At 47.7% G+C, this 16347-nt stretch overlaps 1 protein-coding gene across 7 annotated transcripts in view; it reads right to left on the bottom strand.

The window, feature by feature from the left end:
* Window positions 1–16347, bottom strand: part of LOC121600374 — a 147295-nt gene that overhangs the window by 26177 nt on the left and 104771 nt on the right. The gene's annotated exons all lie outside the window — the stretch shown is intronic.

Genomic DNA, 16347 nt, shown 5'->3' with positions numbered 1-16347 from the left:
GAAATGAAATCGAAACTAAACCGTATCTCCCCCGTCTCGCTAGCCCCGTAGAAGAGTTCAGAAGGTCCACAGTTTTGTCGGCAAAATTACGAGCGCGCTACCGTGGTTTGCGACCTGTTCACCTGCTCTCCTCCATGGTTCATGATGGTACCATCGGGTCCTACTAGTGTCCCCGCACCTCAAAATCTGTGGCAATGGCCTACCACCAAAGCGACAGCTTAGAGCGAGCAGTAGAAGTAGTAGTAGTTCATGCGAATAAAACGCCCATCAAGCGCAGGGCATCCACAGTCCGCCTGAGATAGTGATCAGGTTACGCACGCCCGGGAGGATAGTATGTTTTTTTTGCGCTGTCCAAATGACAAATTTATTCAAAATTCTATGTCAAATCGTGCCGCACCATTCTGTCGACTTCAAAAGTGTGCTGCCGAGAAGGTGGTGGACAGGGACGGACGCGCTAGTGTGTAATCTCTGCCCGCAAAACAAAACTAACATAAAATTAACCGCTCAACCTGAATGCGCAACACAACACACATTAGTGGCCGGGGCCGGAAAGGCATAACAGTAAATATATCGAATGAGCTGGGAATCCGTCCCGGGACCAGATGGAATCACAGACCCGATATGCCTCACATGGTGGGAGAAGAAGGAAGAAGCATATTCGGGAGCCGGTAAATCACAATCTAAATTAATTGAAATGGCACCGCCGCACCGGGCGTGTCGTCTTTGAAGCCTTTTCCCGGTGGGGTTTTTTTGTGAAGGGAAGAAGGTGTTCCAACTTATTTTTGGGAGTGGAAGTTGGAAGAAGCGGACGGAAGCGGTAATCTCCGGATCATCTCGTGGCGTGGCAAATGGACGGACAAAACGGTACAGAGAGCTTGAGCTCTGATGATGATGATGATGATGCCATCGATGTGACCACCCGACCGTATTTCCGACTGTATATAGTTCCAATGTCCCGAATATCCCACAAAGCTGCACACGAAATATGAGGCACGAAAGACAATACACCGTGAGCGAGAGATAGAGAGAAATACCCGAAAACTGGAAGGATCAAATTTCAACACACACACACACAATGTTTCAACGATTTTTGGGTTGGCTTTTTCAACTTTCCTTTACTTCTTCGTTCGCCAGCTCCGGCTGCTCCCCGGTGGTGGTGGCGGTGGCGGAGAGTTGGCCCAAAAAGCTCAGTAAAAGGTAATTTTTCACTGAACTTCAACCCTCCTCCACAAATCAGCCTTTGCTTCCAAGTTCTTCCAGCGGCCGCGGCACAAGATGAAACGTCCACAAACCAGCAAAGGCGAGAGAAAGGCCATCCTCCAATAAATAACCTGAATAGGTTAGTTAGCCCGGTCGGCAACGCTAACAAAACTCTGGACAAGTTCGAAGCGCAAATCGAACAAGCGCAAAGCAAAGCGCACCCAAACGCACCCAACGCAAACGGAGATGTATAGAAAGAGAGAAGACATACTTCTCTCGGGGTTTCGGGGGCTTCAAAATACACCTAACGCATGTTCGCTGTGGTTCTGCTGGAGGAACCTTTTGCTGTGTCCCCGGCACAGAAGAAACTGGACACGCAACGCACGCCGAGATGTGTGTGTGTGTCTGTGGTGGCATTCAGTTGTCATCGCCGTCTCCGTACGGGTGTGTTCCAGTGGGCAAACGCAAAAGGTCGTGTCTCGATCGTCCTCTTGCAGAAAAGAATTTCATGGCCTTTTTTTTTTTTGTTTGGAGGGATATTCGTTGAAGTCCTGGGTCAAAGCCGTTGCGCTACATAAACACCTTTTATGCCCTAGCGTGCGAGAGGCAGCTGGTGGTTTCGACAGTTTGCGCTTCTCTGTGTGTACACTGTGGATTTTACCTTTTTTCTCCTCTCTCTCTCTCTGTGTTTTGCTTTATGTTATTTGGGCTATTTTCGATTAACCTTCAGGAAGGTTCTCTTTGCATAGAAGAAAGGAAAAAAAACCCCATACGGCCTTAAATGACCGTGTGCGTTTACACGTATTAAACATTTGCCCGTTTTCTACTCCACTGTGAGCGTTCATAGGTCTAACGTTGCCAAAGCCTGGAATTGATCCAAAGATCCCCCGGTACGTCGTGTTTGTATTTTTCCTTTATTCTCTCTCCCTCTCTCCCTTTTCTCATATTCGTTTTGGTAGTTTTGGTTACCTTTTTCTGTGTTCCATCCTCCATTCTATTCCATTCTTTGGGTTTTCTACCTTTTTCACATCGGTTCGTGATGTGGAGAACATTTTTTTCTTCGTTTCTCTTCTTCCCCCTCTGTCTGGTTATAGGTTCATGGATATTCGAGATGAAGCCGATCATCACATTCCCGGGTTTGTTTCGGTTCGATAAATGGGTCTTTGTGAGAGGGCCCAATGAATGAACACGCGGGACACAGCGCTGGCGAGAAGACAGGCAAGGCAAGGCGATTGTGATGTGATGGACGTCCGCTTGAAGGACTACACTTCGTCAGAAACATCAGAGCCACTTCGGCGTGGAAGGTGTCATTCAAGGAGGAATAGAAAATCGCAAACGGACTGGACACGTACATTTGAAAGTTTTTAACTATCGCGGCTCGAGGAAATTGAAACCCTGAGGACTAATTTGCTCCGGGCGAAGACAATGCGATGTTGGAGTTGAAGATAAAAAGGGTAGCTTTTTTTTAGATGTTTTAAATCGGAATCTAGCTCAGAGTCAATTCTGAAGATGTCCAATGATACATTAAAAGCATTTTTGTCTGATTCATACCAAAATCAAGCATCTGTGTCTGGAGATATTGGAGAAACTTTAAAATCCCTACCACATAAGGCTTTTAAAATGCGTCTTTCGCTTTTCGCTTTCATTAAAAACAAACCTTTTAGTTCCCCTTTTAGCATCACCTTTTAAACAAAACCCCTTTTTTTAGGTTCGTATGCAAACAACTGGCCCCAACCGGTGTGTGTGTTTGTTGTGTCCGACGCCGCCACGACGCCAAAAATGTGTGCTCAATCGCCCTTACATCGGATCGCATTACAGAGACTCGCACCCAGAAAAAAACTAAAAACAGCCACGACCAGATAGAGGCCATAGACACACCCGTTTCGCAAACAGTGGATAATTTTCTATGCATTTCAAAATATTCATCTCCCGTTCCCGTGTGTCTGCCATTTCCTCAATAGCGCGGTATTGGATGCGAGTGTTTGATATGCCTTTCTCCACTTCCGTTGCCAAAACCAATAACATCCTCACACTCCTACCCTTATTTTACATGGCAAAAAGCAAAAAGGGTGGCACACACCGCACCACACCACACCAGCAGCAGCATCAACATAATCATCCATATCTTCCATCATACACCACAAGAAAGCAAGAAAAGAAAGAATATCCATAAGCGAGCCCGCGCGCGCCCGGGCGTTGTAAACGCCACCGTAAAAGAAAGGGAAACGATCGCACGGATGAAGATAAAACCGATTGAACCGTGAAGTAGAGAGAGAGAGAGAGAGTAAGAAAAAAGAAATAAAAGTGGAAGACGATGACGATATCCATATATTAATATATTGGATAATTAAAAACTCATAACTATGGTAATGGACCGCCGTGAAAGAGAAGCTGATTTAAATGCAAATGGATTTGTGTGTTTGATTGAAACTTCAACCAAAACCGTCTTGAGGCTTGTGTTTCCACTTTTTTCATTTGTTGTTGCTTGTGGTAGTTCTTTTTTTTTGTTTACGTGTGGGAGAAAATGGAGGCTTATTGCATTTTTTTTTTGCTTCGCTGTTCCACACTTTCCACGGAACGGGAAGAAAATGCGCTTTTTACTCCATCAACGACGCATCCGGCGCTGGGGTTTTCCCCGGCGACAGAACACAATGAACGCGCTTGATTACGAAAGAAATGGCGGCTTTCGGTATGTGTGTGTGTGTGTGTGTGGGATGCGTTTGAATTTTAAATTGTAGGAATGCCAATTTCAAACCATCCGGCTCGGGGAAATGGACATTGTAATAATTAAAACCAACCAACGACAACGGCCGGTTTCCCTGTTTTCCTTTGTGAAATTGACTCACGCAATTGTGTGGGTGTGGGGTGGAGGAGGGTGAATTGGTTTTAAAAGTGAAAGAGAAGCGGATCAGTGCAGCGCAGCAGCTGTAATCCCTTGGCAGTGTGCAAATACTTTGCTGTCGTGGAACGGTTTCCCTTTTATTTTTTGTTGGTCTCGAATAAGATCGAATTGTGAAGGGAAAAATACGATCACGAACAAAATATTCTGCCTTTAACGAATGCTCACCACCCTCGTCATGCTAACTCACCCAACCCTCGCCCTTGTCAGTGACGACTCAATCTTTCCGTCCCTGCAGCAGCAGTCTTCGTGCAAGAATGTCAAACGACAGACGAGTCACACGGGGATGGTGACAGCAGCACAAAAAATGTCAATTCTTTCCGTTCTATTGGTTGTGCTGGGGGTGACTGTTCATTTATTTAAATATAGGTCATAGATATACGTAGAGAGATCAAGAGAGAGCGGAGGAGGGTGCAAGAGGCAGATAAAAATAGTGCAGAATGACAAGAGACTCTCAAACAAGCCTGACTCTTTGTTTTTGTGCACTTTACCGTACGCGAACCTGCAGTGAAGCAATCCTACTGTGTTGCCGTTAATTTGTGTTTGCATGCCCAAATTTGCCCACCTATTGGTCGTTTAAACAAAAAAGCACCCCAAAAGCCAAACAATGTAAAGGAAAGGTTACGTGTTACGCCGCGGACGCTCGCTCGCGCAATGCGCAATGAATAATTAATCTTGTTTGGGTACGGGTACAATTTTGCACAGCAAGTGAAAGCGGAAAATTAAACAAAACGGGCTGCTCCAAAAGTATATGCTGCTCCATCACACACGCGAAAGAATAATATTATTTTACACACTGTTGAAAACGCACCGAGAGCAAGAGAGTAGCTTGAGTGGTTAGTATATGATCAAATTGCATCAAAAAGGTCAGCTCGTGGCTCGTGGCGTCGCCGACAAACCAATTTTACTTTGTTGTTTTGTTATGGGCAAGAAAAATAATACTCGCTTTGCCACTTTTCCGCGGACAGAAAGGGGGCGGAGAAAAAAAGAGTAATTTATCAGCAGTGCATAAAAATGTACGCCACAACAAAGTCTGTGTCAGCGTCAGCTCTTTATGGTACGCGCGGGGCTTTTGTTTGTGGAGCTTTTCTGTCCTGTGGGAAAAAAACAGGACTTCCTTTCGAGGACTATCACAAGCAGCTCAAGCGATCATGTGTCGGAGGAAGGATAATTTTCCTTCAATGTTGTGGCGAAGAAAAAGAAAAGGAAAACAACGCCATCACACGTGTGCTTCGTTCCGAGCCACATGTTCATAATCTCACAGGCGGCGGCGGCGCAGGATCCTGAGTGACCCAGGGACTGTGCATTGTCCATTACGGATTATCAAAATAAGAACTACTGCGGACAGCAAAAACGGGGACCTTCGAAGGTAAAAACGCAACAGGAGGTTAGGGAAAAGAACGGAAAAATGTAACCGGCAGAACTGGTAAAGCCAGCGCCCGGTGGGAGAGAGAGAGAGTAAATTGATTATGGAAATTGTCCAAAAAACCTTCAGCCTGAATGGTCGGTCGGTCGGTCATGGTACACTGCCCCGTTTTCTTTTTTCCCTTGTTTTGTGCCTTTCAATCCATCCACACACACACACACACACACCTACTTCGCTAATGATAGCCGGAGCAATACTTAATGTAAATATTTGAAATAATTTACTCATTTCATTTCCTTTCCTTTTCGCGGCGTCTTTCCCGCGGCGGGCGCTTTTTTCTGTCTCTCCCGTTCACCTTTTACCCACGCTTTCCCCGCTGGCCACACAACAACACACCCGGCTGTTGGAGTTCTCATCAACACACATACCCTTTTATGGAATATGTTGGAGCGGGCGGCGGCGGCGTAACCTTCTAAAAGCCATTTTACTGCAACGAACCACACACACAGCAACACGCACCAGTTGCTTCGTGAGGGGTTAATGTTAGAAAAACGGAAAGGTTTTTGTTTCATTTTCACCGATTTTTCCAACACACATTGCACACCCCTTGAAACCCCGCGCGTGCTTTGTATTTGCCATTGGTGATCGCGACAAAATCCGCTCGTTGACTGTATTTGCATCTTCGTCATCGCCATCATCGCCGGGTTGGGTTCGACACTCTCGCCATTAAATAACTCGGGTGCTTTTGGGTTTGCACATGTTTGGTGGGCATGGCGGGCAGGATATAAAGCGAGCTTGACCGGGCGGCGATGGATGCAGTTCAAGAATTTATGTCCATGCGTCTTCAACTGCGCCTTCGCTTGAAGCCTTTGCAGAGTCCAGAGTAAGATGGGCAAAAAAACCTGTTTGAAACCCCCCTTGCTTCGGGGTGGAACGAGCAACACCACCACCAACACACGGGCAAAAAAGCGGTAGAATAAAACAGGAAAATCTTCAACTCATCACCCTCCCGCCCGAGGTTCGCAAGGCATTCGGGATACTGGTTGTGTGCGCTTGATTTTGCAAGCAGGCCGAGAATTTTGCACCCCCTTTCCCAGAGCAAAGGGGATGAGGGGGGGGGGAGTTTTGGGGTGGTTTCGTTTTGCTCTTTGTGTTCTGGGTTTGGGTGGCGTTCGTTCCTTCTGTTGGAGCATTCAAGGTGGCATAAAGCATGGTAGACGGAGCAGTTGAGGCAGTTGGAGTCGGAAGAACGATTGGACGCATTCAAACGCCTTGGGGTTGGTGCTGGAAAATGTGCAATGGAAAACAGTTCCGTGCACAATATGAGCTAATCGAAGCGTTATTTTTCAGAAAGTCTTAATGGAGTCTTATCGACTCATAATAGACCATGTTAGGACTTGGCTTAATAAATCACTTTTCGAGCCTTAAAAAGACCAAAACTCGTTGAAATAAGCATTAGATAGAGATGTTTAAAGCTTCCAGAAGAAAACAAGTACGTTATATGCCATTCCAGCTTCAAACAAGCGTGAAATTAAGATGAAAATTGAATAATATCAATAATCAAGAGCACACGAGCACTCGGCATCCTCATCCTCATTTAGTTCGTTATCATCCAGCTTCATAATAAAATATTAATCAATTTAAGAAAACTCACTGCCGGCTGCTCCCTACCTCCCCTCCCTCAACCTTATACGGGTTGGGAGTGGAAACGGTGCAGCACCAGCACCAGCATACAAAAAAAAAAACGCAACACCACCGTCACTCTTGTGGTCATGTGGTGTGGGTCCGGGGCCGATGATCACATCGGTCGGAAACGGAGGGTCCGACCCTCTACTCTACTCGCTGCACAACATTTCTGTAGAGTCACTTGATGTGTTTTTCTTTTTCGTTGTTGTTGTGGTGGTTCGCCTCCTTTTTCTCCTCACTTTTCCTTCCTTCCTTTTCCTCATCTCGCTCGCATCTTTATCGCTTTTCCATCGGGGTCCGAACGGTGCCTTCCTTGTGGTGCTGTTTCGGGTTTTTTTTTTTGTGTTCGTCCTCTTCTAACTACTTCTCCTATCTACAGCCGGTACCATAGATATATTTTCGAAGCCGTGGCGCGCTGCCGCACCACCAATTTGTTTCCTCTTTTGGCGTCATCGTCGTCACCGTCACTCTCGTTGCGTTATTATTATTATTGTTATCGTTGCTGATGTTATTCTAGCTGATGAAGCTTTCAATGTTTAGAAGTTTTCTTGCTCCTCTAACTTTCCCCCCCCCCACCCTCAGCCATCCACACACACAGTGGCCGTGTTTTCTTTCACGGACAAGAAGACCTCGGGAAAGGTAGAGGAGGTGTTGGTGTGGTACAATTTTTCATCGTCATTGCGCGCCCAATTCCACGGGCGCTGCTGCTGCTGCTGCTCCGCGGTTGCCGGTTCGCTTCCCTTTGTTGAACGAACCGAAAGGAAACTTTTCATCCACCTCCCCCCCCCACACCCCTCCCCTCTCAAACCCCACCGGGAATGGACCCGAAGGGAGGCATAATTTTCCACGCTTTCGGAGAACATGACCGACCACGACGACGGGACGGTACACGGATATGTTTGCTCAGCACTCGGGGCAGCACTTAGCGCAATGACGGACGGACGGACGGACGAGGCGTCCTCGTCGTTCTTTGGGATAAATATGTTTTTCACAAAACTCTCCCTCCCTCTCCCTCTCTCTCTCTTTCAGCCCGCATTGAGTATTTGTCGGCGATGGTTTTGAAAAATAACAGCTTCCAGGAATTCTGTCGAGTTTCCAACGCTAGCAAAAAGCTTCAGCAGAACACGGAGCCAAATGAGAGGATTATGAAGGTTTTCCGATAGTTTGCAAATGCGATGATGCGTTGTGCAAAGCGTCAACAAGTTTTCCCCCCAAACGGTGCAGAATTGTTGCATAAAAAATAGTTGATTTTCTGCGCCACTTGTGCCCCCCCCCCCTAATCTGTCAGTCAATAATGTGCAATCACAACTGCAGCTCCAAAGGGAACTTCCCCATTTCTTGCGTTATTGTTGGCGATTATCCTTGACGCAAAGGATGCTCACAGATTCCAAGAATCTGTCAGTCTGTGTGTGTGTGTGTGTGTTTGTGTCTGACAAACTCCAATCCAATGCTAGAGGCACGCCGTCAGCATACAACCTTCATAAATAAATCCATAATTCAACGACAGTCGCCAATAAAAGAAGTAAATTCGACGTGCAGGAGGAGGAAACACACAGAATGTCGATGGGTGGGGGGGGGGGGGGGGTTTGAATTGTCCCGCATAGTGTTCTACTCAAACAGAGCTGCCCCACCAGCCACTAATTCAAAACCTCTCCCCGAAACTCCCGTGATTGGCGGCGGAAAAGGAACACACAGAGAGAGAAAGAGTGCAGAGAGGTTATAAATGAGAAACTTTTCATTCCGGCTTTTCCGTTCGCTTTTCATCTGCAGCCTCGCCGGGGATGGTTTTCCTTTGCTTCCTGTTTTCTTCTTCTCCTCCTTCGGTCTGCACACTCGGCGACGCAAGGCTAAAGTATCCTTTTTGCTTGCCACACACAGACACACACGAACACCACAACTCAACACACACACACAAAACGATGATGGCGAACAACCGTCGTCGTCGATCGAGAGAAGAGTCTATCTATTTTCCAAACCCTCCCTCCCCCCCCACCCTTTCCCTCCCTCCGCTGTGTTCTAGTTTTCCACTACCACCTAAAGTCCCCCCCCCTCCATCCCCACCCGCACACTCTTTTCAACTTGTGGCCCTCCCCATTACACACATCCACCAAGAGAATCGCCAAGGATACACTTTTGCTTCGCTTCGTCACTAATGTTTCCTCTTCCGTCCGTTTCGCAGTCCGCCGCATGCCACCATAACTGTCCCACAGTATTCCCCCCCCCTCCCCTCCTCTTCGTTTTTACCATACATCGGCCCCACTCTCTAATGGACACAAACAGATGATGCACACGCACGCAGAAACGTACACGGCGGCGGACATGTATTTTGTGGACAAAAAGCAAGCGAATGGAAAAAAAAAGGAAAAGATTATTGCCAAGGAAAGCGGCGGCTATTGAATGTGTGCGTGTGTGTGTGTGTGCACGAGAAGCGTGGCATATTCTTCCCATTGAAAATTCATACCTCCCTGGGAAAGGGGAAGGCTGTAGGGAGCCTCCAGCGTACCCATTCCACCCACAGCATTTCCGCAGGAAGCAATGAATCCAAGGACTGGATATTTTCCTACTACATTCTTGCAAATGCTTCTGCCGCATCGTCGGCGGTGCCCCTGTGTCGAGTGAAAATCAATACACGGGGGACAGTGTGGGGAATGGGGTGAAGTGCCCCTCCAACGAACAAGCCGGGGCGGGAACGAGCGTATGTCATTTAAAATGCATCATGCATCGATAAGATGATATCATCGGCACATTCTTGCCCTGTCTTCGCAAGACGGCGGCTACTTGCCGCTGCTTGTCGAAAAAAAAGGGATGAAATATCGAACACGAGGTTGTGGCATCGACACACACACACACACAAACACATTGACACTATGAAGGGCCACCGAGGATCGATTGGGCGAAAAGCAAGCCGCCCTAAAGCGCTGCGCTGCAAGAAGGCGACTATCATCATCACATTCCCTTGCCACACGCGCTCCACAGTATCGACGCATCATAAATCACATGCGGACGGGGGAGGGGGAGAGCGATTTAAGAGCGAGACCGAAACGCCGCGGCCAACATGAACTACGAAGTAAGAAAAAAAAACAATATAAAAACATAATAAAGCCCCCCCCCCCTAGCCCATGCCACAACTGGAGGAAAATACTGTTTCATTTCCGAAATGCGGCGGAATTTGTCAGACCATTTGTCATACGACCCGAGTCCCGAAGTGTCCAGCGCATGGGAAAGCGCATTAGTAGAAAGGGAATGAAAGAGTGAGATAGGAACAGTGGAAAAAACTGCCTGTTTGATAACGGTTCGAAAGGGAGAAATTAAGGCGAACTGGCGTGAATGAGAGCTGTAAATTAATGAAATGCCTGCCCCGTCCGTGTGCCTTTAAATTGCTTATTAGACCATAATATGGTGGAGAATTTGTTCCCATTCTTTTGCTTCATGACATGGCAGCGCCTTAAGAATGCCTTGATTACGTCTCGCAACACAGCCGTACACAATTGCAAGCAATCAAGCTCGGGGACTTGCTTTGCTATTTCCAAACCACCAAAGCACAAAGTGGACACAAAGCTGACGTTTTTTCATCGGATTTTTTTTTATTTATTTGGCAACAAACAATTCGCAGTGACATCTCATCGTGATCATGCCACACCGCCGAATGGTTGAAGAATTGCCTATTGCAGAGGACACCACTCGTGTCAATCCGGGCGCGTACCAGCCTAAATGTACACACAATTAGGAGTTGATTTGGTACGTTCTTGCGGGCTCGCGCACTCGTTTCCAATTTCTTAAACGGGGCTCCGCTTTGATATGGTCTAACAAATGAGCTCCTAAACAAAGTTCGGTAGAATAAACATCAAATGAGGATCGCTAGATTCATCGTTGTTGCATTCCAGCAAAACCCATTTTTTTTTCGGGGCAATTTCAAGCTCCGGCTCCATTAGGCGAGGGGGTTGTTATTGTGAATTTCGTTCGGGGTTTGCCTTTGAATAGGCACGAATAATTCGTCCGTTTTGCCGACACGCAGCGAGATAGAGAGCTAGCAGAGCTTACCGATTCATCGATCAAGTAGTGGAAAAAAAAATGGGGAGATACATTCTCCACTACACCAACACTCCATCTTTAATCTCGACCGACAAACAGCCCGAATCTATTGGGATGAGCGCACCGCTTCAAGCGTTGTTGCGTTAGCTAAAGGGGGGAGATTTGAGCAGGTTTGGTCAGCTGCTGCTGCTGCCGCCGTTGCTGATGGTGGAAATGCATGATGGCCGCGCGTCCAATAACCGGACAAGAGTCACTTCGGGGAGAGAGCGAGAGCGGGGGGTTTGGTAGGCAAACAACAACACCAAGAATCAATGCAATGGCAATGAGGCGGCTTATATCTCGAGCAAGAAGAACCGAAGGAGAGTGAGCAGGGATAAAAAATCAACATCAAATCAATATAAGCACCGAGGAAGGGTGTGAAGTGCTGGAGTGGAAATGGAAAAAAAACCTTCGAAGTGACTGTTGAAATTGCTCCATTCGGCATCGAACGGGTCAGAATGCGCATCATCCAGCGCACACACACACACACACCCAACACATTCCGAACCACGGTTAGCACGAAGCAGCGGCACAAAAGCGAAACAGAAGACGAGAAAAAAGCTCCACGAGAGTATTTTGTTGGCTGGGCCACTTGAAAACGGGTGTTTTCCCTCCCCCGTCGCTGTGTGCCACCACACTTTCCTACCAACGATCACACATAGCCCGCGATCATCATCATCATGGCTTGATCTCTTTCCGATCCCAGGAGGCGGCCGGGCACTTTCTTCGATCGCGCAAGCACCGAGCTGAGAAGCCTTCAAACGCTCGCGCAGTGTCCGCCTCTCTCGCTCTAGCGCTTTGCTTTGTTGATCGTTGCTTCCCAAAACTCCCGCGATCATTCCTTGGGCTGTGCCCCTTCCCGTGGCTCGAGAATGCTCTTTTACCACCTCACCCAGCCTCACCTTCCCCCCCCCCCATTATAGGGACGGCCACAGGCACTCCACACAGGTTTTGGTGGTACCACACACACCAGCGCTTTCCTGGACCTTTCGCTTCGTGCCTGCCTTTCGGTGCCCCGGGGTTGGTGGTGGTTCTTGCTTTCCATCCTCGGCTCTTCCCTTTTTGGCCATTCTTCGCATGCGAGTGCAGCGATTTATCTCTCTCTCTCTCTCCTTCCACTGTAACAACCCTAGGCCCTCTCCTCTTTCCGCTTTCATCCTACACGGCGTGCAGCGTTGCCAAGGTTTGCGTGCGGCGTCCCAAAGCAAAGGCCCAAGGTTTCCTTTACTTGCAAGCCACGGAAATTGGGCTGTGCGCGCTAACGAAGGGAAGAGAAATCCCCAGGTGGTGGTGGTGGTGGTGGTGAATGGAAAAAAGGCCGAAACAAAGCGCTGGTGCGCTCGGGATGGTTGATGCGAACAGCGTGAAGCGTCCAGGCAGCTTCCAGCAAACCTGGAGATGAAAAGCTGCTTCTCTCGACGTGCGAGAATAAGCTGGAGAGTAAGAGTGAGAGAGCGAGGGAGAGAGAGAGCAAGACTGCAAAGCAGCATCGTGTGTGCGAAAGAGATGCGAGAGGTTGATCAACGCACCGTTGAGAGCAAGCGACGCGCACGACACAGAGAGAGAGAGAGCACAGTGGACGAGATTCTCTCGCCTTAATAAAAAACGCGTTCTAGTCGTCGCAAAACAGGCCGATTTTGTGTGTTTCTTTCTTCCAGTGGTTTTACGTGTGTGTATGTGTGTGTGTGGTTGTTTTTGTTCGGGGCTAAGGCCTAAACGCTACAACCCCGAACGGTACGGGAAACCGTGCACCAACACCCAACACACCAATACACAGTGTACGGGAAGAGACTCAGCCACACACAGCATCACAGCGAGATGAGTAGGATAGTTTGCTCTCTCTCTCTCTCTCGCACCCCAAAAGGGAATGTGGTACGGATAAAACTTCGATCCGCGAACGCGTTTGCGTTTATCCCTGCGTTTATCCCATTACTCCACTCACACACCGAGGCGTACCAAGAGAGAATAGGAAAATGTTGCACACAAACACACAAACACACACTCACACACACAGTGAGTGTGAAGGGAAGTTGTGTTTGTGTACTTACGGTGCCCTGCTGCTGCTTGGGCGCCTACGGGAATGGTGGAAACAAAGCAATCCGCATTTTGTCGATCCGTGCACTGGGCACGAACGGTTTGGGAAGATTTGTTTGGCCTGTTGTGGTGCCTGTCCCTTTCTGTCTCATTGCTTGCGTCCCGCAGCAGCTTTGGCGAGTGCAGCTGGGACTCACGTACGACTAGTGGAATGAGTTGGCTGTGTATCGATGGGGCAAAGATTTATCTTCCACAAAGGTATTTTTCCTTACGCTCTCCATCGTCGTCCAGCGGATCGGTCAGCGGATTTCTAGGAAAAGTTTTCGATACATTCCCACAACACCCCCCCCCCCCTCCCCACTAGCACAAACCAACCCCTTCTGCTAATAGTTTCCACCCGCCTTTCTTGCTTCCTTTCTCTGCACAGCCAATCCATTTAGTTTCTCATCTGCCCCTTGGGGAGCGCGCGGAGATAGCTTAGTTTTACCTTCACCTATCTGAAACGGGCTTTGCTTGGTGGCCCCCGCACAAATACTTAAGCCAGGGAACTTGGCTGTTTTCTTCGAAATCCTCCCCTTTTCTGGTCGCTCTCTTGCTCTTTCTTTCTAATTTTCAAATCGGTCTTTTCGCACTTGACCCATACAAGACAATGTTTCGTTCGTTTTTCGTCTCCCCATTCTTCCCTAGGATGTGGCCGACCCAGCGTTTATGCTAACTGTTTTTCTTGTTCAACCTTTTCGGTTCCGTCCCCCCTTTGTCCTGCCGCTGTTTCTTCTTGCTTTGAATTTGACTTTGAAGTGAGGAGTTTGAGATGTTTTACTGCTAATACACCCTTGCGTCCGTGCCTTTGTGCGGGGAGAGGAGGAGGGCTTTCTCGGAGGCGTTTTCTTTTTTCTTCTCCCATCTCTCCCATTGGTAATAGAAGGTGCTGGAGATTAACATGGCCAACAGCAGCAGCAGCAGCACCACAAAACTCTACGCTGGCTTTGATGTGCTGTGGTGCTCGGGCTGGCTGCGATTATGTGCAGGATGTTTGTTTAGTTGCCATGGTGCAACATACACAACAGATGCTTTTCGCGATCAAAAAACCGCACGACTTTGTGTGTGTGCGCGACTTTTTAAGCCTCACACTTTACGAGCGCAATCTTCATTCGCACATGAAAATTACATTTTTATGCGTTTTGATGCTTTAACCTTCAGTGTGGAACTTTTTGTTGTGTGTGTATGCATAAATTTTAGTTGTCCACCTCGCGGTGCTGCTCTAAACAACCAAAATTATTTCGCCACCATTTTCCTGCTTTGCTTCTTCTTTTCGTCTATTAAATCAGTTCCAGTGAAATGTGGTTGAATTTTAAGAACCACCGCTAGCTGTACCGCTAATACGCCGAAGCCTGCTGGCAGCGTAAAAGCGTCTAATACAAGCAGCTACACACACAGCCACCGAGAGAGCCTCCAGAGGCAAAAGTGAAAGGTTCGTGTGTGTCTTTTTTCCCCGAGCACAATCGTTGGGGCTGAAATGTGGTTGATGACAACCGTTCGGGCATTGTGAAAGCTGGGAAAACTCTGGGCAGGCCCGGCATTGGCACGCAACGAACGAAGCCCGCTCACCGAGGGGTGGTAATTGCATGCCCAGCATCCACACCTTCCCACCTATCACTTTCATTCAATTGATTTGCTATGCCGCGACGAAGTACAAATTAGCGTTTACGGTGCAACGTCGTGCGGTGCGGTAGACAGCTCCACGTTTTTATTGTATAATTACATTCCGCGGGGGAGAAAAAAAAAAAACCTTCACTTGTGCTCACTTTCCTCGGCACACTTGAACTCACTCACTTTGAATAATTTTTGGGCACAAAACCCCACTAAACTAGAGCTCCAAAAGTACACGCTTTTAACGAGCTCTGCCCGCTTCTTCCCGTAACAGAGTAACAGCACACAGAGCAGCAAAGCCACTTGACCCGTTGCGAGCGATATTTTACGAGCTTAGGGTAATGTTTGCAGATAAATTATCGCATTTTATTATAGTGGAATTTCTCACTCCTGGCGTGAGCTGGCCAGCGAGTTCCTGTCCCGCGAGGTACAACAAACAGAGCGCGGAGCAGCATAGCCTCGTTAGCATCCTGTTACGGGGCTTTGGGATTAACTGGAACATTTAGCAGCATTAGGGCACGAAAAATATGACACGTTTCCGTTAAAATAAACACATTATTTTCGATTGCGCACCGCACTGCTGGGGAAACCGCAAGCAAAACGGGGCTGTTTTTTTTTTTTGGTATGTATTTTGTTGTGGCTGCGTACTTTCCATTCTACGCGCTGTGTACTCTCTCCGCAAAGTACGCTAGGCATCATTCGCCATTCAAGAAACAGGGACGAGCCCAACAAACTATTTACCTTTACGTCAAGGGATGCAAAAAATAGAAAAAAAGGATACCGCAAGAGATGCGGAGAATGGTTGCAAAGAGAGTTAACTGATCTGTTGTTTCTTTTTTTTTTGCTTAATTTTGTGAACTCATTTTGGTAGCGCAGAGCGAGCGGCAGCATGGTTCTATTTTTTTGTTGTTGCGTCCATCATTTCCCTATCGATTTTCGTATCATTTTCCACCGCAGTGGGAAGACAAAAAAACGCACACACACACACACACATTCAACCCATCATGCTGGAAAGGTGATTTGCTGCGGTGAGGAGAAGTCGAAGAAACATGAAGATGTACAAACCCCAACCCAGCCAACAACAGCAACAACAACAAAAAAAAACAGAGGAAAGATTCCGTTCCATCGCATCGGAGAATCGGACGGCGGACGGGAAAAAGTTAGCCCTTGTAAACAAAATGGCCATCTTTGACACTTTTTCCCATGTCTTGCTCGTGATGCTCTCTCTCTCTCTCTCTCTCTTGCTTTCAATTTTTGGCTCTCATTCTCTAGAATTTCATTGAAGAAAAAAAAACATGCTCTCTCACACAAATAATCGCTCTCTCTCGCTTTACAGTTTGCGAGCATAAACAGTACCAATACCGACCGGTAGAGGTCGTCCAAGGAGCTGGATTAGCGGGTAGGCGCAACACAGCAACGGTGCAGATGAAGGGAAGCACAA

This window comes from Anopheles merus, chromosome 3L (genome assembly GCF_017562075.2).
Source record: "Anopheles merus strain MAF chromosome 3L, AmerM5.1, whole genome shotgun sequence".
NCBI lineage: Eukaryota > Metazoa > Arthropoda > Insecta > Diptera > Culicidae > Anopheles > Anopheles merus.
The sequence above is the reverse complement of the archived record's forward strand: the minus strand, read 5'-3'. Positions and strand labels throughout refer to the sequence as shown.